At 54.5% G+C, this 27,625-nt stretch overlaps 1 protein-coding gene across 4 annotated transcripts in view; it reads left to right on the forward strand.

Annotated features, from left to right (window-relative positions):
• NDST1 (N-deacetylase and N-sulfotransferase 1) overlaps positions 1–27,625 on the forward strand; it is a 99,727-nt gene that overhangs the window by 17,725 nt on the left and 54,377 nt on the right. Inside the window, exons 1-3 of one of the 4 annotated variants that reach the window (XM_069592437.1) lie at positions 1,990–2,185; positions 3,046–3,104; positions 21,251–21,349. The gene's annotated coding sequence lies outside the window, so the exon portion shown is untranslated. Of the gene's footprint in view, positions 1–1,841; positions 2,186–2,442; positions 2,612–3,045; positions 3,105–21,250; positions 21,350–27,625 lie in introns of those variants that run through there. The other 3 variants (XM_069592439.1, XM_069592436.1, XM_069592440.1) reach the window with 3 other exon arrangements.

Genomic DNA, 27,625 nt, shown 5'->3' on the forward strand with positions numbered 1-27,625 from the left:
GACTGGTCTTGAGCCTGGTCCCACCCCTCAGCCGCATACCTTGCTCAGGCCTTTGAGTCTTTCCCTCTCTGAGACATGAGTGGGCTGGCTGAAATCCCTTCTCCCTCTCAACCCCTCCCCCCTCCCCACCGCAACCGCAGGGAGGTTACTCTTTAGGGAAGTTGGGGTGAGTCTGTCTTACTCTTTAAGTGACCGGCTTAACGTTTTTACCTTTCCTGGCTTTGCTATTTTTTTTTTTCACTTATATTTTTTGTTTTATTGCAAGATATTCACTTTACAGTATTGTGCTGGTTTCTGCCACACATCAACATGAATCAGCCACAGGTATATATTTGCCCCCTCCCTCCTGAACCTCCTTCCCATCTTCCACCCCATCCCACCTCTCTAGGTTGTCACAGAGCGCTGGGTTGAGCTCCTTGTGTCACAAAGCAAATTCTCACTGGCTGTCTGTTTCACGTATGGTAATGGATATGCTTCCATGCTTCTCTCTGGATCCTTGCCACCCTGCCCCTCCCACACCATGTCCACAAGTCTGCTGTTTGTCTCTCCACTGCCGCCCTGCAGACAGGTTCATCAGTACCGTCTTTCTAGACTCCATACATGTGTGTTAATATACAATATTTGTCTTTCTCTTCTTTGACTTACTTCACTCTGTAAAATAGACTCTAGGTTCATCTACCTCATTAGTACTGACTCAAATGCATTCTTTTTTTAAAGCTGAGTAACATTCCATTGTATGTATGTACCACAGCTTCTGTATCCATTCATCTGTCAGTGGACATCTAGGCTGCTTCTATGTCCTAGCTACCGTAAGAAGTGTTGCAACGAATAATGGGGTGCATGTGTCTTTTCCAGGTATGGTTTTCTCAGGGTATATGCCCAGTAGTGGGATTGCTGGGTCATATGATAGTTTCATATACATATATATATATATATATATATTAAGCTTTGCTCCTACAGTGAGGTAATCTTGAGCCTCTGAAGGCCCTTAGGAAACCACCAATCTATTGCTTTCCAAATTTGCTCTAGTCTCACTCCAGGCCTATGAGTCAGACCTGTAGGGTAGGGTAGGGGCCTGGTGATCTACATCATTAAACAAACTCCTTATGGCTCCTAATCAACCAATCAACTAATGACCCAGCCCCTCATTTTACAGACAGGCTCATGAATGGCAAAAAGCCCCACCTGGAACAAATACATCTGTGTGCAGGCTCCTGCTCTCAGCCACTTAAGAAACTCCCAGAAATCATTTTGTCTTTCTGGGCCTCAAGGTTCTCATCTGTTTAATGAGGATGACCACTGTAATCCTGCCTAATTTGCAGGGTCCTTGAGATCCTTGAAATAACACTGGAGGTAGGAAACTGAGGCTCAGTGGGAGAAGAGATTTGCACAATGTCATCCATCTCTTCATCTGCCTGTTACGTGCCAGGCGCTGGGAATTCAGCTGGGAACAACTTGTTGGGGAAGATGATTCTAGTAAACAATGAAACCAATAAATGAACAAGATAATCACGATAAAGGGAATAAAGGGGTTTTTGAGGGTAAGGGCAAAGGGGTAGGGGTGCAGGGAAGAACTGCGCACGCAGGAGGGGTCACTCCAGCAGAGACCTAGTTGTTTGGGAGCCGTCAGAGGAGGCCCTGGAGGGCTGTCACAAGCCTAGTGGCGGCAGAGCCACGAGGCCCCTTCGGGCCCGGCGGGCCGCTCCCAGGGCCCTTGGAAGCACGGCGGGCGCGGGTCTTTGTCTCCCTCGGTCACTCTGCAGCGTCTCCGACCCCCCAGTACTGTTCCCTCCTTGACCCCGAATAACTTGTTGGCTTCACTCGGGCTTTGTTTCCTCGAGGTCACCGCCTCCGGGACTCCCGGCAGCCGCCTCGGGCCCTCGTGGGTCCAGCATCTGACACCCCTCCCGCCCCCGCCCCCTACCCGCTCCGAGACTGGGGTCAAAGGCAGCCCGCGTCACGTGGTCGCCGAGCAGCACCGAATCGGCCGGGAGAGCCGAGGGAGAATCCGGGTGGAAGCCGAGAAATCCAGCCCCGATAGCAGCGCCCAGTCCCGCCCCGGCCCCCGCCCCGGGGTGCTCGCCGCACGCCCGCCGGCCGCTCGGGCCTCCGGCGCTGATCTCCGGCCGGCACCCACGCTCCATCGCGGGATCGAAACCCGCCTCCACGGCCGAGATTCGGGGAGGTAGGCGCCGGGCCGGAGGGTGTTAGGGGAGGCAGGTGGGGGGGTCCCTTGGCGCGCGGGTTCACCCCTCTGTGCTCCGCGGGCCCGCGCGGGGGCGAGGTGGCGCGCCCCAACTTCCAGCCTCCTGGGAGACCCCCCCACCTCCCACCGCGGGACGAGGGGGAAGGCTGAGCGGTGCCCCAGCGCAGTGCCGGGGGCCGGGACTGGGGGCTGGGCACCGGGAGGGAGGGCCTAGGGGTGGAGAGCCTGCGGAAGGCGGGGCGGCGGCGGCGTGGAGCGGGGGTGGGAACGGCGGGAGGCGGCCGCGAAGGGGTTAACCCCGGCCCGGGCCAGTGCCCCACGGCGCGCGCTCGGCCCGGGGGACCCAGGCGTCCGGCGGCTCGCCGGGAGCGCCCCGTCCCCCGGGTGGCGCCCTAGCCGAGGCAGGTAAGAGGCTGGGAGGGCCGGGGCCGGCCAGTCCCCTGTCGCCGAGCCGGCGGGGCCCGAGTCGAGCCGGGCGTGCAGGCCGCGCGGGGCCCGAGTGGCTGCCGGCTCAAGTTTGGTGCGGGCGGGCGCCGGCCGGGCTTGCAGCGTCCGCGGGGCCCCGCGCACGGGGGTGGGAGGACAAAGGGGTGGGGGACCGCGCGGGGGCCAGGGGCAGGCCGGGGTGCGGGCGAGGGCAGCGCTGCAGCTGTAGGTCACGGATAATGTCACTCACGAGGAATGCCCCCTCCCCCTCCCCACTCCCGAACAGGGGAAACTTTTGTCTAGCGAGGGAGGGGGTTAGAGGCCGGGTCCCCGCTTCGGGAAGGGTAAGGCAGCCGGACCGGTTTTCCCTGGGTAGTGATCCGTCTGGTCTCTTAACTCCTCTCCTCCCTCAGGTTCTCGGGAGCAAGGACACCCCCGCTTTGAACGCTGCCCTTTAACAACCTGGGACGAGGTAAGAAGGGGGCGTATGTGGACGCGAGGGCTCTGGGACAAACTGGGAAACTGGGCACTGGCCTCCTGGCTCTTTCCCAGACTCAGGCCCCGGTGGGTCAGCGAGGAGCCATGCCAAGCCCAGGGGATACAGAGCCCCACCATCACACCCAGCTGCTGTACCCACCCGCCCAGAGCATTTGGAATGGCCTGGGCATTATTTTCCCTGGTTTGAGGTTCAGATTGACCTGGGTGCCTGTCACTTCCCAGCTCTGTAAGCTTGGGCTGATTTCTTACCTTCCCTTAGCCTCAATTTTCTCACCTGTAAAATGGGCAAAGTGTAAGAATGGGCCAGGATAAGAATGAAATGAGAACCTGGGGTACCTTAGTAAACAGGAGAATGCTTATATTCAACAAGTATTTGTCCTGTGTGTATTACACGCCAGGCCCTGGGCTAATTGCCTTATATACTTTATCTTGTTTAATTCTACCATGTGACTATCAGCAAGATTTTACAGAGGGGCAAACTGAGGCACAGAAATCCGGAAGGTTACACAGGTGAGAAGCGGTGGAGCTTGGATTTGACTCCCCTCCCCCAGCCTGAGTCTCACAGGGCTCTATAAAGTCCTGCTGTGACTGATCTTATTTTCCTCTGAAATTATCAGGACACCCTTGGCCTTTCCCTTACCCCCAGGTGTTGCTCCTTCTGTTCAGTCTCGTAAGGGCTGACGTCTTGTGCTTTGGTTCTTATTATTGTGGGAGGCTGGAGCCTGGGCCTGGCGCTGGATAATGGTCCAAGTTCTGTTGCTGGCTGGGTCCATGGCAGCAACTAGCTTGTCGTGCGGGTGGTGCTCTGCCCAGGGACAGCTGGTGGCTGTCTCTTCCCAGTACCCAGGGAACCGAAGAGCTTTCCAGCTCCATTCGGACCAGGTCACTTTCAGATCAGCAAGGGGCAGAGGTAGGGCCAGGAGCGGAGCCCTTGGGGTGATGAGAGACCTATGGCCAAGGGACTTACATTCCAGGTGTCCTCTGGTGTGACTCATTAGCAGGGTCCTCACTGCAAAAGTAGTGGGCTGCTTTGGTGCCCCAACCCCAAGCGTCCTTGAGGATAGTCAGGAAGGGTGGATTTTGAGCCCATGTCTCGATTGCAGAATCCTCATGGAAAATGCATGGGTTTCTGAGTCCAGAGGACACTGTAGGCCCTCAGTAAATAGCCCAGGAATGAATGTGGGGTGGCCTAGACTTTCACTTGCATAAGTGCTCTGTGCTAGCCCAGTCTTCTGGTGGCGGTACCATTCCATGACTGTGTATCAGGCTCTGAGTAGGGGCCTTGAGAAATTTATTTAAAAATAGAAAACAAATTGCAGGTTAGTAAATGACATATTAAAACAATAGAGTGGGAGTAGACAATGAATAAAGTTTTGGGGAGAGGAAAGTTTGTGCATTACTGTTCTAACTGCTCCAAGGGGGCTGTTCCAGCACCGAGTCTGGGATTTGCAGTGTCCATAGGCTTTTCCTGGACCCTGAGAGTAGGGAGTTCTCTTGGACTGACAGTTCATTACCAGTTTGTAGGAACAAGAGGGGAAATTCGACTACTTAGCTAGACTTTAAGGGCACTCAGAAATGTGGGGGATTGAAGAGTCGTGAGGGATGGGAATGACCCTTGGCGTGTGGTCAGACTCTCTTTGTCATGATCAGAGCAAGAGAATCAACAGGTGAAGGGAGGAGAAGCCAGCAAGAATGAAAAGATGGATGGTGAATCTCCGGCCACAGGAGTATGCAAAGACAGTTTTACAATCACAAATCGAGGATGTGGTTAAAGGTATGAAATCATAGGCTGGGGGTTGACCTAGGGGCCAACTGAGAAACCCTGCATGTGAGACACTCGGAACTGACTCTGGTTTTCGCAGCTTAGAGCTTTCTCTGCCCTGGGCTCTGGACCTGCGTGACCCGTCTTCCAAACTTTGAGGTCAAAAACAGGCCTGTAAGTCCCTGGAGATTGGGCAGACTTCTGCTGGCTTGGGATTTGGTTTAGGATATGGCTTGAAATATCTGGACTGTTTGGAGAACTTGGACATTCTTTACTTGAAATGGAACGTTCGGGTAATTTGTTAAATATGTATGGAAAATGCCTGTGGACGGGGGTGACTGGGAAATGAAATGTGGTGAGGTGCTGCTGCTTTCTGACTGGAGAGTCTGCTAATCTGATGGAGGAGGGAAGGCAAGGATCAAGTGATGGCGAAGAGGCAGGATGTGATCAGTGATAGATGGGCTTTGGAAGGTCAGTGGAGGGGAAAAGCTCTTCTGGTTATTAATGTCGACAGGGCTTCCTGGGGGAGGAAGTGCTTGTGAGGGTGCAGGCAGTGGGAAGGGGGGCAGTGGGAGGCAAGATCAGGTCATGGGGAGCTTGCAGTATCCTGCTCAGGAGTTTGGATTTTATTCTGTGGCTGGTGGAGAGGACAGAGGGTTGTAAGCAGCTCATTGAGTTGGTGCCTGTTACTGTGTCTTGTGCCAGGCTCCTTACAGATGCTTCATTGAAATCTCACAGTAGCCCTGCAAAGTAGCTTTTTGCTGCTCACCCCCAACCCCACCCCATTTTCAGATGAGGAAATGGAGGCTCAGAGGGGTTGAGTCACTTGCAGACCTGTGTTTGAGCCCAGGCTTGAACTGTTTCTGCCCTCTTGTGCTGCTTCTCTTGGGGGTCATTTGGCAGGAGATGGTAGCAAGACTGGCAGGGTTGAGACCAGCTCAGAGATGATGCTAATTGTGGTCCAGGAAAAAGTTGACTGGCATCTGACTCAGGCCACAAGATGGACTGAGAGGGAAGGAGGGGGAGGCTACAGGACTTCATAGGTGCCTTGGGGATGGCGTCATCACAGGTGGCCTAAGGTTTGGGGAAGGACCCATAAGTGGCCGTGTCACTGTTTTCAGTTCCCTACAGGGCTAACAGTGACACTAACGGGCGTAAACTGCCTGGGAAAACAGCAAAGTCCCGTTGCTGACAGCACACAGAGACTCTGGAGAGGGTGCAGAAAGCATGTGCCAGGACGGTCAGGCCTGGGTGACTTCTCTCAGTTCCCTTTTCACCCGAGAATCTCGGCATTTAGGGTGTGCTTGACCCACTTCCACTTCATTTTTCTCATAGCTTTTCAGAACTGCCCCTTCTGTGCGTTTCTAGAAGTTCCTCTGCGGTGCTCTCCCTGGGAGAGCCCTTGCCCCATGGAAACCCTCAGCCCAGCTGCCCTTTCAGAGGCCCCTCAGGATTTCTAGATCAGCCACCAAAGCCTGAATTGCCAGGGCCTGTGGTTTCACATAGGCTTGAAACTTGCTGCCTTCCTTTCTCAGTCTGTGAAATGGGTTCAGTCTGTCTTTCCTCAAATATGAGGAAATAAGGCTAAATCATGAATCAGGCTGTGACTCAGTTAGGGGTTGGTTTGAAAGTGAGGAATGGATGGGGTGGGATGTGTGTTGCGGGGGGGTATCTGCCTCTGTCCCCTCATTAGAGGTTAAAGTAGAGTCTCCCAGTCTCAGGGCTCACCAGCCAAGGTACTTTCTTCTGCCTGTGGGCCTGTCACAAAGCTCTCTCAGCTTGAGCTTGGAGGTTGGGAGCTTGGAAGAAGGGGTGGAGGGGGGTGTCTTGGACTGTGTGGTGTTGGGGCTAAAGCCAGTCTGTCACCAAAGGGATTACAGAGGTCCCCAATGGCTCAGCGAGCGGTAAAGAATCTGCTTGCAATGCAGGAGATGCAGAGATTTGGGTTCGGTCCCTGGGTCGGGAAGATCCCCTGGAGGAGGGCGTGGTAACTCACTCCAGTATTCTTGCCTGGAAAATCCCATGGACAGAGGAGCCTGGCAGGCTACAGTCCATGGGGTCACAAAAGAGTCAGACATGACTGAGTATACACACACACACAGCCTAACGCTCTTATCTCGATGAAGAAAAGTTTGTGTCCAGTTGCCTCCTGGACCTTTTTATTCCTGCTTGTTTTATTTGTTGATACAGATTGGATTAGTCTAATTTTAAATGTGCACTGCAAATGAACACTTATTTGAGGGCCAGGCGTGGGAGGTGGGTGGCTTGCTATGTGACTACAGTGCTCTATCTCCCAGTCCCCCTTGGCCCTCACGAAGAAACTGTCCCCTTTCCCTCCCTGTGTGCCTAGTCCCTTCCTGTCTCCACATCTCTGCTCACAGAGAGGATGCTGCACCATAGTCACTTCCACTCACCCACCCCAGAGTCCCTCCCCAGCCAGTACCCAGCTCCAGCAGGACCTTTTTCTAAATCCACCAAGCTGGCACTACCTGCTCCCTGCTTTCCATGCACAGTCTGTTATCTGGGCCTCTACAGGGACCTTCATACACCTGGTTTTGAATTCTGGCTCCTTAAGAACATGTCTCATCTCCTCCAGGCTCCATGCTCTGGAGGCAGTGGCTGCAGGCAGCCCGTTTCTGTCCCACTGGATTTGGGCAGCTTTGCACAGTGGAGTCAGAAGTCCCAGGTTCACGTCCCAACTCTGTCATCGTTAGCTGTGGGATCTAGATCACACTACCTAAATCTCTCGGTATGGTTTTCCTCAACTGCAGAATGAGGATAGTAATAGTCCTGTTTTGCAGGGAGATGGAGTAGATCTCTGCCTGACCCAGTGTCAGAGCCCAGTAAGTGGGAGCTGTTCAGAGATAACAATGGTTATCATAATTATTGTTTGTGCCTAGGAGGTGATCTCTCTTTCTAGAGATGAAGGGAGGAATCTCTGGGATTTCTAAGCTTTCTGTCTAAGTTACTTGAGGCTTGTATGGGTGAGGAAACTGAGACTGGAGAGAGGGCAATGTGCATGGGGCATGGCAGCTGCCCGTCTCATCCTGGAAGCCTGGCAGGATCTCTCTTGGTTACATCTGGTTTTCCTTTTTTTAAACTAATTGTATTTATTTTTACTGTCCTGGGTCTTCATTGCTACACAGGCTTTTCTCTAGTTATGGAGAGAGGGGCTGCTCTCTGGGTGTGGTGTGTTGGCTTCTCATTGTGCTGGCTTCTCTTGCTATGAAGCCCAGGCACGAGGGCCTCAGTGGCTGCATCCAGGGGACTCAGTAACTGCAGTTCCCGGGCTCTGGGACACAGGCTCAGTCGTTGTGGTGCATGGGCTTTAGTTGTTCTGTGACATATGGGATCTTCTCAGAGGATTGACCCTGTGTCTCCTGCATTGGCGGGGGATTCTTTATCACTGAGCCACCAGGGAAACCCGTTCTTCTCTTCTTTCCTGGTTAAGATGCTCAAGTTCTATAGTCCCAGCCTCCTCCTTGGTGGCCCTGTTGAGTGGTATCTAGAACTTGTGCCAGATAGATTGGCCCAGCTGGCAGGCCTCATGACTGCCCTCAAGACCAGGGGCCCATACTCTAGACTGTGGGCAGCTGTGGAGGTTGCAGCCTCTATGGGCCTCCTGCCTAGCCTCCCTGTGCCCCAGGAAGGGGGAGAGGATGGTGGCAGGGAGAGGTGACCTGGGCTGGGTCTCAGGGTGGGCTGATGGGGACACGCATTGAGAAGAGGCTAGGAACCAGGCTCTGGAGCAGGATAAGCTGGGTTCGCATCTCTGCAGGGCCACTTCCTACTTGGTGGGACCCTGGGCGAGCAGTTGTAGGTTCTTATCTGTACAAAGGGGATAACTGTCCTCATCTCACGGCATTTAGAAAGAAAACATAAGGAAGATGCTTAACTGCAAGCCCAGGCCAGAATAGATATGGTTATTGTTGTAGCTGATGATGTAGTTAATGACCAAGGACCCCATTTTCATTCTCCCAACAACAGAAGGAGATGGGCACTGTTATCACCCCCCTTTAGCAGATGTGGCGACTGAGGCCCAGCGAGGTGGATGACTTGGCCTGGAGAGGTTCAGACTTGGCAGGTCCGTCCTTGGTGTCTGGTGGTTTCTGAGGGAACTGCTCCGGTCAGACGAAGCTGACTTGCATGAGGCGCTGGAAACGAGGAAGCAGTCTGAGCTGGCCGAGATGGAAGGGGATGTGTCTGGATGGGTGTCTGGAGGTATGGAGCAGAATCCTGCTGTTCCTCGCTGGGAAGTGGTGGAGACCTGAGAGTTCTGGCTCCGCGAGGCATAGCATGGATTCTCCTCACCTGCAGGCCGGCCAAGGATGGGCCTGTCAGGGCAGGTCTGGGGTGGCAGTCGGTGGAGGTTTGCTGTGGTTATTGCGCAGACACCTCTGGTTTATGCTGCCTGCCCAGGCAGAGGCCAGGTGAGGAGAAATGAAGGTCGTCTTCGCAGGGCCTTCTCTCTGGCTGCACCGTCTGCCCAGGTCCCCTTCCTCCTGCCCTTACACCGGGCAGCTCCTGTGTGTGTGTTTACAGGACTGTTAGCATCACCTGTTCACAGACGCTCCCCCTTACTCACCTGCATGTTAAGTCAGTGGTTCTCAAAGTTGGTTTCTGGACCATTGGCATCAGCATTACCTGGGAACTTATTAGAAATGCAGATTATCCAGCCCCACCCCAGACTTACTGAATCTTAAACTGATGAGTTAGGGAGGGGAATCCAATAATGTAAGTTTCTCAGGTGATTCCGATGCATGCTCAACTTCCAAAAGTACTTGGTTGGGTAATTTAAAAAAAATTGATGCTTCTCTGGACTCTGAACATATTCAGATACCAGCAAATGCAGGGGACCCAGAGGAAAGCCGGTTTCTCTCTAGCCTGACTTCAGAGAGTCTCCATCTTGTAACAGCTTCCTCTGCCTGGGAAACAGTCTTGTGCCACAGTGATGGGGTTCAAGAGAACCCCAACGTGCTTACAGGAGACAGTGCCAGGGCCACTTGGGAGGTTGGGGAACTTGCAGGTGGCAGACTCTGTGGGTGGCAAGGATGGGTGCCAGGAATAGGCTGGCTGTATTCTAGCACTGAGGGCAGAGAGTGGTTCCTGCTGCAGGGAAGGGTGTGTGCTGGGGTCGGGGGCACATGCATGCCTGTGTGGTCACAGTGACCAGATGTGGTCCAGGAGGGCCACGGGGCCGTAGCTGTTACCACCAATGGTTTTAAAGCGTCTCAGTCATTTTAATGATGGTGATTGTGTAATTGCCACTCACATTTGTGGAGAGCTTGTCAATGCTTGCTAGGCACATCCATGTAATCTTCTCTGGAGTAATCCCCAGAGTAATCTTGTAAGGTTGGCATCATTATTGGCCCCATTTTACAGATGACAATACTGAAGGCACACAGCCATAGGTGGTAGAAATCTAGGAATTTTATTGTGGGGGCCTTAGAAGCATGATCTCCTTGGAAGAGAGGCTGTGGAGGATTGTTTTGGTGTGTTTGTGTAGCAGGCTTTATAGAGCTGCATTCTATCAAAGGAGTAAGTCGGGCTTTACTGAGGAGGGGTGATGGGATTGTGTGGGGGTGGTTAGGGCTCAAGCGTCCAAATCATGGCCTCCACTACAGACACTGTCACTTTCCCTTTCTCATGGATGGGCCATTTGAGGCTCAGAGAGGCGCTGAGCTGAGTTCCAGGCCCCACAGCTAGAGCAAGAAATAAAGTCAGAAAAAACCCGGGTCTCCTCCCGTTTTAGCAGGAGGGTTTGGGGAGTCGTGATCAGAGAGCCCAGTGTGCACCCTGCTGTTCTCATCTGCCTCCGTGTCTTTGGGTGCAGTGCAGGAGCATCCCTGACGCAGTATAAGAAGCCCTTCTTCTCTCCGTGGGGAGCAGGGACCCACACAGGGCCACCCACCATGTCACGATTGGGACCAGACCTGCAGCGCGCTCTGTTCTGTCCAGGGGAGGCTTTGTTTCCTGAAAACTGTCTCTGCCCCCTGCCCCTCCTTTGGCAGGCTGGGTAGCCATAGCCCTCAGGGTGGCCCAGACCAGTGCTGGGGGTAGAGAAGGGTGTGTCCGGAGGAGAAAGCTGCCAAGGAGGGTGGGGCGGCATCCAAGGGGAAGAACACCAAGAAGCCCAGACCCCAGACGGAAACCAAATGTATTTTCTAGGTCCTGAGAGGATATTTGAAACAATGGAAGTAGAATGGGGGAAGTCAGACTATAAAAAGGGCTTCTTGATATCCTTACAGGAAAAAAAAAAAGTCCTTAGGTTTGACTTTTGTTTCTCCGAAGGATGTTTATGTAACTTCCTGAAAGCAGGATCCCAAGGCTTTGTCAAGTGTCGGTGCTACTGTTTATAGACTTGGGGCTGTGGCGCTGGGTGGGACTTGATGCGTTGTCTTCCCAATTTATAGTTGGCGAAACTGAGGCTCTGACAGGTGGGGGTGCTGCTTGTGGTTGCACAGTGAGGCAGCAGGAGGCTTGGGATGGGAGCCTGGGTCTTGCGGTGCCTTGTAAGGGGCAGTTGTCGTCACCTCTTGCTCCCATGGCGCCAGCTGGCCTGGAGCCCAGTGGAGACTGTGGAGGGTCCCCTCTTGGAAACAGAGCTACTATAGTCTGGATAAGGCCAGGTCTAACCTGTAGACAGGTGACCCATTGAATGGTGACTTGCAGGGTGGGGAAGCATGGTGGTAAGCTTGGCGATGCCACCCCCGTCCAGATGCTGGGGCCCAGCTGTGCACCATCTGCCTAGCAGCTGGGAGCTGTGAGTCACTCCCAGTGGGTGCAGAGGCGGGGGCTATTGTATATCGTGATTCATTCTGTTCTCCCAGCCCTGAAGGGATGACTAGGCCCTGGGCCCTGATGTGTGCCCACGCCTGTGGACTAACGTGGCTGTCCATTTGGGCTCAAGTTCAGAGATGAGGGGGCCAGAGAGCCTCGGGGAGTCCTCTTCCTCCATCTCCCTCCAACTTTGGAGTATTCCATGCTTTGGATCTGCTTTGGTCCCCAGCACAGGGCTGTGTGAGCCCCTCAGATCTCCTGCAATGTTTTGTAGGCATTTCTGTGGATTATTTTTCTGCAGAGAGAATCTGTAGGTTTCATCAGGTTGTCAAGAGGACTCAGTGGTCCCCAAAGTGCTGACAGGAGGACAGGGGGCTGCATGCATGCCCTATGGGCTTGAGAGAAGGAAGCTGAAAGGCAGTGTGGTTCTAGCAGAAAGTAGCCTGATGGCAGTGTAGTTTCGAGGTTCGTTGTGTGGTCTTGGAGGCCACTGTTGTGTTCTGAAAACTGGCTCCTCTGAGCCAGCTCCGGCATTACCTTGGGTAAGTTAGTATGTCTGTGCTTCAATTCCCCCATCTGTAAAGTGGGAAAAATGAGAGTAGTTATCTACAGGTGTTGTAGACTTTTTAAATAAGATAAAGATAATATGTGTAAAGGATTTGCGCTCTGCCTGGCACAAAGTAACCACTTGGTTAAAGTTTGCTGTTATTATCAGTTTCAGCTTTGTTGCTAATTTGCTGTGTGATCCTGTTAAGTGCCTTATCTTGGGGTCTTAGTCTCCACCCACAGCTCTGCTGGGCTTTTCAGGAGCTGCATGGCAGGGTTGAAAAGCAGCAGTGGGCAGGCGGGGGCGGGGGGGGGGGACCTTCTGCATCCTGGGTCTCCCCAGCTCAGGCCCTCACTGGTGCCTTGAGGCAGGATTATGTAACCAGTGGGGCCTGGCCAGGCAGGACTGGATTCTCAACCTCATTTTGTCCTCCATTGTCTCTTCCTCTCCCTTCCCCCGTGGGGCTGTTACATTAGCTGACCTGTTCCTCAGGCTGCAGGGATGAAATCAAACCCGTGCTATTCTGCCACCGACTGGTTTAGTTAGGAGGTTGCTGGGCAAGTGGCCCCTTCCCCGGCCACCTGGGGACAGACAGAGATGACACCTCTGTACTTGCTTTGGGGATGGAGACCAGGATTCCTTTTTAGGGGGATGGGCAGGCTATAGGCTGTGGGGTGGTGCCCTTGACCCATGGCTTGAATTGGTACGCCACCTCCCCCCCACCCCGCCATGACTCGCTTCCCAGGAGTGACCTACCCATCCCTGCAGCCCAGCGCCAGACCTCCTCTCCCAGGAAGCCTTTCTTGGTAGCTCGGCTACAGAGATCTATCTCTTCTCTTCTGAGCTTTGCATTCTGTTCTCTTTAAGATAACAGAGGCCGCAGACTGGCAGGACACATCCACCCCAGGGGCAGATTTTACTTGGCCCACACCAAATATTGAGCTAGTTGCCAACAGGAGATTTTACGTAAGATCTCAACTTCTGGCTTTACTTCAAAAATGAGAAGATTGTAAAAGTTTGAGCCTAGTTCCCCAGTGGCCGCTACTGGAGATGAAGCACGTAAGCTCCACTTTGCCCCATCCCTCCCGAGCCACTTGGCACACTTACACAGTCTCTCTAGCCTCCTAGGCATCTGAGTTTTCGACCCTGTCCTGTAGGCACGGCTGGTTCTCTCGCCTGTGCTGTGTTATGGTGCCCTGTCTGTCAGCTTTGTGGGCTCTTTGAGGGTGGTTGGGGGTAGCTGACTCCTCTCTCTGTCCCTCGAAGCACTGTGCTCAAGCTCAGGACTGCATACACAGCAGGAGCATAATAAGTGTTTCCTTTATGAACGAAGGCGGGGCATTGCTGAACCTCACCAGCTGTGAAGATTCCATTTAATGGAAGCCTCTGGATCAGCCTGCCCCGTGGCCTGAGAATCCTCCTCCCAGATAAGCTGTGACTGCTTAGCCACTGACCCTGGCAGCTTCTTAAGCTGGGGATAAACAGTCACTCAGAGAGTCATCCCCATGCTGCAGTATAAGCAAGGAGAGGGACATTTCCCCTGCAGCTGTCTCCACCTTCCACTCTCCCCTGGGGCTTAGAGGAGCTTCAGGGCAGAGAGAGGCTGGGATCAGCAGCCTTTGGATGGCATCAAATGCAAACCTCTGAATCCTGGGGAGATGGGAGATGGTGGGGGAGAGTCAGTTCAAGTGTTTACTGGACTGGGTTTCCCCTCCTTCAGGCCTTTTTCTGCTTTATTCTTCTAGAGAATGTGCTTTAACCCCCAGCTTCTTTGTTCAGCTATCTATCTATGCAAGGCTTATTTTACTCTTTTAATGGAAATCCTAACCTTCCCTGGAGACCAGCTAAGATGTCCCCTCTTGGAAGAGGTCTTAGCTGAGAGGTCACAATTGTTCTGGGTACAAGAAAAATCTGGGAAGCTTTTTTTTTTTTTTTTAAAGAAAAAAAAGCATGCAGGTTTCTGGCCCTCATCTTTGATTCCTTCAGTCCAGAGTATAGTGTCCCCCTCCTAGAGGATTTAGACGCGAGGGTCTATAGACATGCCTTGAAGACCCTATCTTGGCTCAGGGAGCCCAGGGCTGGAACGGTGGACCTCTGGGTACGTTTGAGCCATGTGACATCTCGTGTCCCTTTCCCTCTCTGAGCTGCTTTTTCACCTTCTGTGCACTAACATGCTGGGTTCCTCTGGTGGTTGTGACTGAAAGTGTCTGGAGCACCATCCTGGGAGAGGCTGACAGGGGCATCTGGGCAGGTGTCAGAGTCTAGGCCAAGCCCAGAGGGATTTAACACTGCTCAGGTGACAGACAGCTCAGGAGAGGAGGGCCCTGATGGCAGGGGAGGAGGCAGGCTGGAAGCCCGGGTCCCAGTGGGCAGGGCCTGTGCCCAAGAAGGTTGGAGGACTATCCTGGGCTGCCAGTGACCTGGCCACAGGCTCAGAGGCATCTCGCTGGGTGGTCTGGTGGCAGACAGGTTGAGGCTTCAAGCACAGGCCGGCACAAGTCATTTACAGATGGATACGTCGAGGTACGTGGAGGGAGGGACATCCCCCGTGTCTCACGTGAAAGCCAGGCTTGGACCCAGGTCTTCTGACTCCCAGGCAAGGATCCACTCCTCTGTCCTCACCTCCCTCCTCAGGGTCAGTGCCAGGCCCCCCGAGCTGGGACAATCGTCTGGTTGTCTGTGACAACCTCGAGGCTTGGCCTGGAAAAGCGAAGCCACCATCGTCATAGCCACCCTGGAGGCATGAAACTGGTTGGTTGTGCAAATTACCCCTCAAACATCCTCCATCCCATTTTTTTTTCATTTTTCCTTAAACTGCCTCCAGTGGGCCAGCTGCCTCTGTGCCCGTTTCCCCCTGGCACTGGGCTTCTTGCTCTTTATTCTGAGAACAAAGCTTCCTTCTGATGGCCCTCCTGCTGACAACAGGAAAAGGGCAGGCGTGGCACTGGGCCTCCCTCCTCCGCTTCCCCTGGCTGGGGGCGTGGGGCAGCCTTTGTCAGATGCCGGACCCCAGCAGCACTGGCGGACTGGCGGGGGGAGCCCAGCTGCAGCCCAGTCCGTGTTCCCGCGGGGATGGGAGCTGCCCCATGGGCCCAGCCGTCAGACCCAGAAGTAGCCAGGAGAGTGGGCACAGGCATCAGATAGGGACCAGTGTAGGTCCTGGTCAGGTCCAAGCAGTTACTTGTTCCAGGACTGTTCACGTGACAACTGTCAAGATTCCGGCTGATACAGGCAGAGTCTCACTTCACCTCCAGGCTCTCCTGGTCTCCTCGGGGCTGAAGAAACCAACAGATGCTCGGATGAGGGCAGCCATAGTCCTTCTGCCAGCACATTTTTATTGAGCATCTATTTTGTTCCGGGCACTGGGAAACAGCAGTGAACAAAACAGCCCAGGTCCCTACTTTGGACTTGGGGGTGACATTCTAGTGGTGAGAGAGAGTCAACAAACTGATGAATAGTGGCTATTTGTCAGGTGGCCAGAGTGCCTGCCACAAAAATAAAGCTGTGTTGAGTGGTGGCTCTGCTGTGTTAGGGGTGGGGGTCATGGAAAATCTCTGGTGAGGGGACGGGAGACTCCAGGAGGGAGCTAGGGAGCCACAGGGTGTGTGGGGAAGAGCATTCCAGGCAGAGGGTGCAGCAGCACAAGGCTTCGCAGCAAGAGGGTTTGGGATGTGCTCCAGGAGCAGAAGACTGGCGTGGGCAGGGGCAGAGTGAGAGCGGCCCTAGGAAGAGAGGTGGCCAGCCAGGCCGGGGAGGACCGCCTAGGGCCTCTCGGGCCTTCTAGAGGTCTTTGCTATTGAGTCTGAGTTGAGGGGAAGCTGCCGAGGGGCTGGGGCCGAGGGCTGACTCACGTTTGCGGGCAGGGAGAAGTCAGGAGGGTGGAAGCAGAACATGGCCAGGCCGGGAGGGAGGGAGGGAGGTGTGGCGGTCACACAGGTGGCAGTACAGCTCAGCGTGGCAAGGGGTCGGGCTCCGGATGGGTTTCTCAGGATGCTGTGCTGATGGGTCAGATGGGCGGCGTGGGAGGAAAAAAGTGTCAGCGGCAAGGTTTCTGGTCTGAGGGACTGGAAGGACGTTTATGGAGACAGGGAAGGCTGCAGGATGGCAGGTTTAGGGAGAGAAGTGGAGATTTCAGATCAGATGCGCTAGTTAGGGGCATGCCTGGGGGAGGGGAGATGCGCGAGTAGAGGCTGGTCCTGGGCGTCCTGTTGTTGGAGGGGTGTGGGAGTGCCCGTGAGGACCTTCCAGACTCTTGAGAACCTGTCTGTAAGAGCAGCATTTCCTGGGCCTTTCATGTGCTTTTTCTTTGTAAACCTGCTCCTTTTTCCCCCTTCGTTCTGGACAGAGGAAGAAGGCAGATTCTGAAGACTCATTGTCTTGGCAGTGGTCCTGGCCTTTCTGCCTGTTGTGCTTCCTTGGGTGAGGGCTCCCCCTGGGATGGGTGGCGTGGGGGGAGTCCTCGAAGAGGAAGCCAGAGGCCCCAGGCCTTTCCCTGGCTTGGTTACCAACAGAGAGAGAGGTTTTTCTCTGTGCCTTGGTTTCCCCTCCGGCATATGGAATTGTTAAGCTGGCCCCAAGGTTCTGAGGGTGGCAGGGAGCACTTGAAGAGGCCAAAAGCGCAGGTTAAGAACCTGGCTTAAAGTCCAGTGTGGATGTGAGTCCTTGTTCTGCCACCTGGCTGTGAGACTCTGGGCCACTGGCATAACCTCTCTGCGCCTCAGCTTTCTCATCTGTGAAAACAGGCCAACCGTAGTACTTGCATCCTGCATCAGAGAGTCCCTGTGAGGGGTAAGTGAGAAAATGCACATTGCCACGGCCTCGGCGCACACCACGTGCGGTGGGTAGAGGCGGTTAGTGGCAGTGGCTGTGCAGTGGGCCAGGTGGAGGGGCTCTGCCCCGTGGGCGGTGGGAGCCACGGCAGGCTGTAGAATAGGAGACTGGTCCACACATGCTCTGAGGAGGCAGCTGTGAGTTTGCCTGAGCCCCGTCCACCTGCAGGAGTGACAACTGAGGGCCACCCCGATGGACTCTCCGCCCTTCCTTTAACTGGTGGTCTTCACTGACTTGGCGTGGGCAGCTTCTGCCTTGCACAGGTCCTGTGGGGATGGAGGTTGTCATTTTCCCTCAGAGCTCCTACAGAACCCTTTGTCTCTACATCCCAGTGGCTGACCTTAGGGAATGTGAGTGTGGGGCTTTGAGGGGTGGGTGATGTTGAGTGTCCTCGGGCTGTCTGAACAGGATCAGGGCAGGCCTGGAGTGACATTCCACTGGGCACTTGGATGTGACCTCGATTCCTGGTCTGGGTCCAGCCTGGGTGCTTTCTCCACTGGAGCCATGGAGGGGTTGACAATGGGTGGAATGTGGCCCCCTTAGGACCCACACTTCAGTGGTGCCCAGGCATGCTGACCGAGCCTGTGCTTTTGCAAGCCTGTTACCCAGCAGTTGAATCGTGCCAGGACAGCCAAGGACATTTCAGATTCCCCTGTGGCTGGCAGCCAGGCTGTCACCAGGCATTGCTTGTTTTCCCAGGGTCCAAGAGTTTTTCGAGGTGGAGAGGGCTCTGGAGATATTCCAGGGACTTTTCTTAACAGCTGGGTAAATTGAGATCCAGAGAAAGCAAGGCACTTGACCAAGGTCTCACAAGGCCGCCTCCCTCCCATCTGTCACCTCCCTCTGTTCCCATGTCCCTTGCTCAGACTCCTGGCCTCCTGCCTGGACGTTTGTAACAGCCTGCATCTTCTGGGCTCTCCGAGAGCTTTGTTTGTCTCCCTGTTATCCTAATCTCGCCATAACCTGCAGGCACGCATGCTGTTTGAGTGTGTCTGCTGTCCTTTCCCCTCTGGTCCCAGAGTGAGCACAGAGATTCCAAGTGTAGGCCTCAGAGCCAGACTGACCTCCGGTTGAATCTCCGCTCTGCCCCTTTCTAAAATGGTGACCCGGGGAAGATATGCCATGTTTCTGAACTGCAGTGTCGTGAAATGAGAACAGTGGCAGTAGTTTGTGAAGCTGTCTTGATGGTTAAATGAGATAACAACATGAAATGTGGGTGTAACACCAACTCAATGGACACGAGTTTGAGTAAACTCCGGGAATTGGTGATGGACAGGGAGGCCTGGCGTACTGTAGTCCATGGGGTCGCAAAGAGTCAGACACGACTGAGTGACTGAACTGAATACCTGCACAGAATGAGCTCTCAGAAACATTTGTTAGTGGGAGCTCCTTGGTGGTCTAGTGGTTAGGAGTTAGTGCTTTCACTGCCGTGGCCCAAGTTCAATCCCTCATCAGGAAACTAAGATCTCACAAGCCATGCAGCATGGTCCAAAAAAAAAAAAAAAGTGTTTGTTATATAGGTCCATCAGTGCTGGTTGACCTGAAAAGTCAAGGGCATGGAGCAGTAGACAGCTCCAGACCTAAGGCAGAGGGTGTGGGCTCCAAGTTCACTGCCAAACGTTGCCTCACTGTGTTCTTGGGAAGTCACTCTTCCTCCAGGAACCCCACTTTCCTCATAGCAGAAAGAGGGAAGAAATCCCTGCCATGATCTTAGAAGCTTGTCATGTGATGCCAGAGCAGCATCTGTGAAAAAGCTTTGCATCTGTGTGATGGTTTAAATATGGCACAGTGGTGGCGGTGGTATGCTTGTGGTGACGAGGACTTTGTGGCCACAGTAGTGGACAGCTGGCCGGGCCGGAGGCTGGTCAGTCTGCAGATGCTGAGCACCCACACAGGCTTCCCATGCTTGCCTCTGCTCCCGCCACCTCCGGCAGCCCGCCTTTTGCATTAGCCTCAGCATTGCACCCTCAAAGACGTGGGAGGTGCAAAGACCCAGTAGCATCTTCTGAGCTGTAGTGAGTTCTGGGTTATCTGGCAGATCCCGTGGAATGTAGGATTACAGCCAGGCCCTGGTTCGAATCTCAGCTTAGCACTTCCCGACTAAGCTTGAGCCAGTTGCTTCACTCCCGTGAGCCTCATTTTCCACATTTGTGAAATGAGGGCTTGATGAAGCAGAGGCCAAGCATTTAGGAAAGGGCAGAGCACATGGTTACACAGAGGTGTTATACCATGTTTTCTGCCTGGAGCGTGGTGCCTGATGGGCTTCTGGATGGCGGGAGTGGGGGCCATTGTGCCCGTTCCTGGGGCTGAGTGTGGAGGTTGGTTATGCTCCCTGCAGAATCACCCAGCTTGGAGTTAGGTTGGCCCTTGGAGTCATCTGGCACCATTCCATTTTACTGGTGAACACAGCAAGGAGGGAGTGCTTGGCTGGGCTCACTGGCAGGTTAGTGGGAGGCTGGGCCTAGGGTGAGGCGAGGAAGGCACTTAGAGGCAGACTGAGAGGAGCACTCAGGTGCCTCAGTGAGACTCCTGGTGCCGGGCAGGTGCCCGCCAGCACCTGAGAGTGGGCGCCTGCTGCCTGGATGCCTCATCCTGGCTCAGTGGAGGACTAGAACACCAGTCTCCCGACTCCAGAAATCAGCCCCTGAGCCTTGGGGGTGTGCGGACACCTGCAGGGTGCCTTGTAGAGCCTCATCCAGGCCCCTTGGCCTCTTTAAAAGGGGCCTTGGATAAGTAGTCACCGGCCTGGTGCTGTTTACTCTGTCTCTGCTCTCGAGCTGTCTGTGATCTAGAGAGAGCAAGGCCCTCCCCCTCCCCCTGCCTGCTGCCCCTTCCCCTGCCAGCTGCGCCTCCGTGTGAGCATTCGAGCCCTCACCCTGGCGGGGAGGCATGTTGGCAGCAGGCTCCTGTCGTGGTGACAAGCCCCAGTGAGCGTGGAGAGACGAGGGCGCTTTCATGCAGGCCCTGATGAAGCCTCCTTGGTATCAGCAGGCCTGGCTGGTACCCACCAGGCCTCTGGGAGATTAGGGGGCTTCTGGGGCTCCAAGTGCCTCAGGCTTTCCTTTCCTCCGTGTTGACCCCAGAGCTCCTGGCTTCCCTCCACTCTGGCCATGGGGCCTGGAGGCTTCTCAGCATCCCCCAGGCTTTCGTGCTTCTAGGCCAGGCTCCCGATCACTACTGCTGGGCCACAGGTGACTTGTTAGGAGGTGGCCAAGGCTGTTAATCCCTGTAGGAGTTCCTGGGATCACTGCGGGCTGGCAGGAGCCTAGGCCACCCTCGTGGTGTGATGTGAGTAGCCTTGGACAGTCAGCAGTGTCCATCCCCAGCCCCTACACTTTCAAACATGCCATTAACACTCCCCTGCCCAGCTGCTACTCTTGGGGCCTGAAACTCTGCCACTGAGCAGGTTGTCTTGTGTTCTCCTTGGCATCCTCTAAAAAGGCAGATACGTTCGCAGGTGGACGTTCTTACATGTTTACTGCTGAAGAGCAAACCCAGGCTGGCCTTAATCCAGCTGCCTATGTGACCACGGCCCAGTTGCCCCTCCTCTCTGGGCTTTGTTAAGGCCCTTTTCCGCTCTGGAACCTCCGCGCTCTGGCAGTTACCCTTCTTTCTCCTCTATTGAGGTTGGTGGGGGCAGTGACAAGGGCCTGGCAGCTGGGGTGGGGACCAAAACGAGGTGCTTTGACCACCTGCTGGCCCTGTAGGGGCTATCAGCCCTGCTTCCTCTTCGTCTCAGGACAGGCGGGGAAACTGAGATCTGGATTGGGGGACGGGCCCTGCTTTGGTCACATAGGAAGTCAGGCAGAGCTGCAGTCAGAGCTCAGTTACCCTTGCTGATGGCAAGGGCTCATCCGCTCCAGGCTGCCACCCTTGAGAGGAACGCGAGGGCCATCGGCATAGGGTCAGGGACATACTTTCTCCTCTTCCGTGGAAGCTGCCTCTGTCAGGGTATGGGTGAGGGCGCAGGGTCCCTGCCTGCTGTAGGGTCCCCAGGCGTGGGACGGAGTCGGACGAGACATCCTCTTCCTGAGGTTTAGGAGGGTAGGAATTGGTGGCCTCTGGCAAGGGACGCAGTATGGGGGAGGCCTGGAGGATTCCCCGAACGTGGTTGGTGGCGTGGGGTGCCCCCGGGCCACCCCCTCCCTCCCTTCCAGGGAGGGGACTGGGCTGACAGTAATGCCATTTGTCCTGGCTCTAGGATTAGGCGCGGCTGTGTTAAGTGAGGAGCGGGGAGCCATTACGAGGACGCGGCGACCTAAAGCGGAGCAGAGCTGAGCGGCTGCTGCCTGGAGCTCTGGTGGGTCCTGTCATTTTTCTCCCTGGCCTCCCTGCCCCGTCTGACCACAGCCTCGTGTTCCTTCCCTCCTGTGCAGTCCTCCCAGGCCTGTCTGATGTGTGTGTGCCCACAGTGTGTTCATGTTCATACCCATGCAGGACGGGGCCTGGGGTGCAGGAGTGGCCCCCAAGCCTGGCCCTGGAGGTCCTGTCTGCATACAGGACCAGAAGCGGGTGCCTCAAGGATCTCCACCACCAGGACCGCCCCAGGGAGACAGCCTAGGGCCGACCTGGCAGACTCCTTACTGAGGAGAAGGAGACTGTGGCTGAGGGGTGGAAAGGACGGGCTCAGCTTCTCTCTGAGCTTCTCCTGACAGCTCAGCAAGTCCACAAATCCACCTGAGGCCAGCAGGTCTGGGAGTTAAAGATTTACCACAGGCCCTGGGGGAGCTGGCGTGGTGAGGTCCCAGGGTGCTCCGACGTTACCTTCGTGGCTTCAGTCCTGTCTAGATGGTGAGGATATGGCTTGTCAAAGTCAAAAGGCTGCTGCAGACTTTCTGTGTTTGTTCTTTGTTTTCACTGTGCCGGGTCTTCATTGGGGCATGTGGGATCTAGTTCCGTGACCAGGGATCGAACCTGGGCCCCCTGCATTGGGAGTACGGAGTCGTAGCCTCTGGACCACTAGGGAAGTCCCTCTATGATCTTAACTTGACTTTTGGGGAGGGAGTTGTTCACAGTCTGTGAGTTTGTATGGAATGTGGCATCTGTCTGCGAAGAGTCTGCTGACAGCCTTCACGAGATTCTCAAAGGGTGCCGTAACCCCTAGACGTCACAAACTTTTGATCTAATCTGTACCCCCTTGTTGTCCAGTTGAGGAACAGGCTCAGAGAAGGGAAGGTATTGCCTGGAGGGAGCTGGTGGACACACTGGGATGCTGATGGGACTCCAGGCCCATGTGGAGTTTGCTTCCACCTCCAAGAGTTGGAGGCCCCCACCCCATCCCGAGTACACATGTTTCTCAGGATCTGTCCAGGGGTCATATGGCAACCTGGACAAGATGTGGAGGGCAGGGGCTGGAGTTGGCCAGTGTTTCCCAGCTCCCCTGCAGGGCTGGCAGACGGGGAGGAATGAATAACGGTAAAACGACGAATAACTGAGATCACGGTTGGGCACTGCTTGCCGTAGTAGCTGGTGTGTAGCAGACCTGTGAGGCATGCTGGTCCCCGATATCCTTCAAGTTGGCCTTGTTAACTCGGATCTCCTGCTTCTGACCCTCACCATCCAGCTCTCCCCTTCCTCAACATGAGGCCTCTGCTTGGGGCATGGAGGCAGCCTCCCTGTCTCGTGTTGTGGGGTCTCTGCCTGTCTGGGATGGGGCAGGGGATGGTCAGGACCCTCAGGCTGAGGTCCTGCCTCTCTGGGGACCTGTGGTGCCTCATCTGTCCATGAAGGAATGCTTTCCTGTTTCTAGGGATGCCGATCAGCCTGCATTGAGGCAACTGGGGCCAGTCACCTGCAGGGAGCAGGAACCTACCCGTCCCTGGGTAGGTTCTGGGCTGCAGACCTAGTTTAGGAATGGTGTGGAGTGCTGGGCAGCTGCACAGAGGCTGGGGCTCCAAGTGGGCCGGCTTGGGGTAGTCCTAGCTCTGTCCTTGCCCAGCTGTGTGACCTTGAGTCAGTTGCTTCATCCCCTCTCTGAGCATAGATTTCCCTTCTGTGAAGTGCACGTATCAGTGACACCACCTCTCAGGGTGTGAGGATTGGGTGTGATGAATCAAGGGAAGCCAGCGTCTGGCTGGCAAGGTACCAGGAGTTCAGTCAGTGCCGGCTGCCATCAGCGAGGGAGGTTAGGATATTTGCAAAGAAATATCTTAACTGTTTGGCCCCCCCCGCCCCCCACAAGTGCCAGTGATCCAAGCCTGAGAGAAATAACTGGGAATGAATTTGACTGCATAGATGGATTTGGGCGTTGGGTGGAGAGAGCCCTATTTTGAGGAGTTCTGGGGGCTAATGAAGAGCTTGCTCTGTGAGGGGCCTTGGTTTGTTTGCCTGAGAGCTCCAGTGGGGCCAAAGGGCAGAGGTCCTGTGCCCTCTCACTCCCCACTTTGCCGCCCTGCCGTCTTGTTTGTTTGCTCAGTAAACCCCATTTTCAGAGCTGGTGCAAAGGTACACTCTCAACTCACGCCTTGCTGGAAGAAAGACAAATTCTCAACAAGTAGGGAGGTGTTGGTTCTTGAGAGTTTTGTTGGGCATTCCCCTCCCAGGAACCCAGCACAGACCCCAGGTTGGGAACCGGGGAGTGAACCAGTGCTTTATGGTCTGTTTGCTTGTTGATTGATGATTGATTTGTGGGTCTGCTTGCAGGCAGGATCATGAGAGGCTGCTTTTGATGTTAAAACACGCATAAGATGCTTGAAAACAAAAACAGAAAGCGCAGCATTTGAAGGGAACAGAGGACGGGGTGTGCAGGCGCTGGCCTGTGTCAGCTGTCCTCTGTGGACTTGGAGGGCGCATGCTGCTGAAGGATGGATGGGCTGGGGAGATTCCCAGTTACCACTTGTTAGCAAGCCCCAGACTGCTCTGGGCCTCGGTTTCCTCATCTGTCAAATGAAGGGAATGTTGTTCATAGTGGTGTGGTGTGGGGTAAATAATAGCATGTAGTACAGGCATATCATGTCTAATACATGGGAGTTCATGCTTTAATACGTTTAGCTTGGCAGTTCCTTGTAGCAGATTGAAAAAGGGAAAGGTCATTGGCAGGGGCACTTCACTCTTACATACCTACCGTGGGTGGGTGATCACTTCACCTTGGAAAGCTTTTGGTGAAGTTGGGGCCCGGTGTGCTAGTCTTGATTGCAGCTGACATCTCTGGCACATCAGTCTGGCCCTGTGTGGTGGGGTACAGGGCAGGAGAGCTCATCCAGGACTTCTGAAATTCAGAGCTGGAGGAATCAACTCTCAGCTGAGGCTGGCCTTGGAGGAGGATGTGTAGGCTTTTTTTGTGGATAAGAAAATGGGCCAAGGCAGGTGGGGGTGGGGTAGGCCTGGTAGTGCAACCCAAGGTGGTCCTTTCATCTCTTTGGGCCTCCTTGTCCCGGTGTGCTCACCGCAGGGTGGGCCATATACTCTGCAGTCCTGAGACCCTTCAGCCAGACTGCCGACCGTCCCTTGGTGGCAGCTGTGGACTCCAGGGTGACGGATAGGCAGCCCTTTGGCCCTCAGCCAGGCGGTGCTGTGGGGCTGTGGGGGATGGGGCGGGCCGCAGATTCCAACAGAGGAAGGGATTTGCTTCTGGTCTCAGCCTCCCAAGGGTGTGATTGCGCCAGAGAAACTCCTGCACAGCTGGGAAGCAAATGTGAAGGATTTTCTTTGCTATACATGTGGTGGGTGGGGCAGGCTGGGGCTGGGTAGCTGGTGGAGCAGGGTGACTGTGGGGTGCGGCTGGGTAATGGGCGGTGGTGTGACTGTGCTGAGGGTGTGACAGGCTGGCAGGGGCCAAGTCAGCTGTGGGGAACGGCCCTGGGATTGCAAGTGGGGCTCCCAGTGCCCAGCCGGCAGCCGCTCCTCCTCCCTGAGGCTGAATGCGCATTCACACACTTTTAAGCCTGTTTGCAGGGCTCTCCCCACACTTCTTCTCAACTCCCCACTCCATCCTTGTGCCTGTGGCCTGGAGGCCTGTGTTGATCCATTTGAACATCTCAGCACCATGTAAGTTTGCTTGTCCATACATGTGCCTGTGAGTGTGGAGGAAGTAGGGGGCATGGTCAGGAGTGACCCAGGCAGGAAATAAAATCTGGGCTGGGTGAGCATGTGGGGCTCTGGGTACTGGCCTCCATTCAGCCCACAGCAGCAGCATGCCAGAGACCTAGAACCTTGGAGCCCCAAAGTCTGCACCTTCAGTGCCCAGTGCCCTGCTTGGTACCTGGCGGGGCTCAGTAGGAACAGAATGAGGAAACAGGGAATGGGTCATCTGCTTGTTCCCAACTTCCAGTGTGCGCCCAAACCTGACCTCTCTTCCTGTTTCTGGATCCACTATCAATTTGATGTGTGGTCTTTGGCCAGTTCCTTCTTGAGTCTCAGTTTCCAAATCCATTAAGTGAATAATCATCTTGTTAGCCTGTAATCACCATGTGCCAGGCACTGAGCAGTTTTACACAGATCATCTCTCTCAGTCTTGGCAATAGCCCTGCAAGATAAATAAGTAGTATAAACCCCATTTTACGCTGGGGAAACTGAGACTCGGAGAGGTGGAGAGATTTGCACAGAGACCTTTAACAAGGATGCTAGCAGCTACCTCATCACTGCCCCTCAGATGTTTGGGATGACACAGCATGACGCATAGCGCTCTTCACGGGAGGCCTGCTGCACGTGGAGGCAGTGAGTGCGGGGGACCTGGGTTGTTAGGTGCACTTCACCATGAAAGGCTCAGGGAGCTCTTGGTCTCACTTCAGAGCCCACCTGTCCATCCAGGGCAGAGCTCGACCTCCTCCCCAGTCCTCCTCTCTAGACAGCTTGGTTTCTGAGAGGTTCCTTGTAGCCTCTGCCTCTTTTCTCTTTGGGTCCTAGAGAGGATTCTGGGGGCACCTGAGTGTTTTGGAATGGGGGGTGGGGTCATGAGTGACTTTCAACAGAGCAGTGGCCACAGTTACCGTGGTATTTCCCGAAAGTGCAGTGTTGCCATGGCATCTCCATGACAACCAGAGCATCTCATTCATTATCCCCAGCACCTTGGCAGGGAAAGCTGGGCCTAGGGCTGAAAGAGCACAGTGGAGGCTTGGTTGAGGGCTTGGTAGCTGAGGCCCCCTCATGCTCTCCCCTATCCCTGCCAAGATTCCCCTGTAGGCTCTGGAGCCATCACCATTTCAGGGGGTTTAGGTTCAGATTTCATTTCTGCCACTGACTAGCTGTGTGGTTTAAGTGGCTTAACATCGCTGAGCCTTATTTTCTGCAACTGTAAAGGTGAATGACAGTATTAGTTGTAAGGATTAATTGAGATAAAGTATGTAAAAGTGCTTAGCACAGTGCCAGGCACAGGTAATAAGTTCCAGTCCTGCCCCCATCTGCAGGCTCCAGGGTACAGAGCCGTGTGTAGAAACACTCCAAGTCTGCTCTGCCTGGACTGCACGCGCGGGTGTGCTCAGGGGTTGGGGTGTGTGTGTGTGCACTTAAGTGCTTAATTGCTCAGTTGTGTTCCACTCTTTGCAACCCTTTGTTGCTTTTTACTTTTATTTATTATTTTATTTTTGGCTGTGCCGGATCTTTGTTGCTGTGTGTGTCTTTCTCTGGTTGTGGTATGAGGGCTTCTCATTGTAGTGACTTATCTTGCTGTGGAGCATGGGCTTTAGGGCTTGCAGGCTTCAGTAGCTGAGGCATGTCGGCTCAATTGTTGCGGCTCCCTGGCTCTAGAGCACAGGCTCAATAGTTGTGGCACACGGGCTTAGTTGCCCTGACTGTGGGATATTCCCATATCAGGGATCGAACCTGTGTCTCCTCCATTGGCAGATGGATTCTTTACCACTGAGCCACCAGAGACGCTCTCTTTGTGACCCAATGGACTGTAACCCACCAGGCTTCTCCGTCCATGGAATTTTCAGGCAAGAATACTGAGTAGATTACTATTTGCTTCTCTGGGGATCTTCCTGACCCAGGGATTGAGCTTGCATTTCCTGTGACTCCTGCATTGTAGGTAGATTCTTTACCTGTTGAGCCATCAGGGAGCTAAATGAGGGAGGGAGGTCAGCTATGGGACTGTGTTTACCCACCTGAGGCTGGAGCTTGAAGTATAAGCTACAAAGGTAGCCAGTGGGTGTGCATGCCCCGTGCTGAGTTCAGCCATTCAGTCATGTCCAACTCTTTGTGACTCCATGGACTGTAGTCCTTCAGGCTCCTCTGTCCATGGGATTTCCCAGGCAAGAGTACTGGAGTGGGTTGCCATTTCCACAGGCCTAGTGTCACTAAAATGTGTGTGTGTGTTTTTTAAATGGACTTTTTGTTTTTTATTTTGGCGCACCACGCAGCATGTGGGATCTTAGCTCATCAACCAGGGATTGAAACTGTGCAGAGTCTTAATCACTGAACCGCCAGGGAAGTCCCTCAAATGTGCTCTTTTTCAAGAAGTTGGAAGTTCTTTTTTTTTTTTTTTTTGTCAGTAAACAACTTAGTCTTCTATTTGCCTAAGGCCAGCTGTTGCAGGCACTGAGGCCCCAAGACTTCCAGAAGGGATGAGAGGGGGTGGCGAGCCATCCTGCCTCCCAGCTGCTGCCTGCCCCATCCTATTCCTGCAGGAGATGGGAGAGTA

Source organism: Ovis canadensis, chromosome 5, assembly GCF_042477335.2.
Source record: "Ovis canadensis isolate MfBH-ARS-UI-01 breed Bighorn chromosome 5, ARS-UI_OviCan_v2, whole genome shotgun sequence".
Lineage (NCBI taxonomy): Eukaryota > Metazoa > Chordata > Mammalia > Artiodactyla > Bovidae > Ovis > Ovis canadensis.